This window comes from Neopelma chrysocephalum, unplaced genomic scaffold, assembly GCF_003984885.1.
Source record: "Neopelma chrysocephalum unplaced genomic scaffold, ASM398488v2 Primary Assembly neopelma1_97028, whole genome shotgun sequence".
In the NCBI taxonomy this organism is placed as follows: domain Eukaryota; kingdom Metazoa; phylum Chordata; class Aves; order Passeriformes; family Pipridae; genus Neopelma; species Neopelma chrysocephalum.
In genome coordinates this window covers 924-1273 of record NW_020925670.1, presented here as the reverse complement: position 1 = coordinate 1273, position 350 = coordinate 924, and the positions used below count along the sequence as shown (strand labels likewise).

At 56.6% G+C, this 350-nt stretch overlaps 1 protein-coding gene across 1 annotated transcript in view; it reads right to left on the bottom strand.

Moving 5' to 3' along the window:
• Window positions 1-350, bottom strand: part of EWSR1 (EWS RNA binding protein 1) — a gene marked incomplete at its 5' end in the record, with an annotated part of 11420 nt that overhangs the window by 10550 nt on the left and 520 nt on the right. The window lies entirely within an intron of this gene.

The following is a 350-nucleotide window of genomic DNA, read 5'->3' as shown; positions in this document are numbered from 1 at the left end:
GAGGAGGGGGAGGAGAAGGAACAGGAGGAAGAGGAGGATGAGGAAGAGCATGAGGAAGAGGAGGATGAGGAGGAGGATGACGGAGAAGAGGAGGAAGATGAAGATGAAGAGCAAGAGGAGGAGGAAGAGGAGGAGGCTGGGGAGGAGAAGGAAGAGGAGGATGATGAGGATGGGGAGGGGAAAGAAGAGGAGGAAGAGGAGGAGGAGGAGGATGAGGATGGGGAGGAGAAGGAAGAGGAGGAGGAGGAGGATGAGGATGGGGAGAAGTAAGAGGAGGATGAGGAGGATGGGGAGGGGAAAGAAGAGGAGGAAGAGGAGGAGGAGGAGGATGAGGAGGAGGATGAGGATGG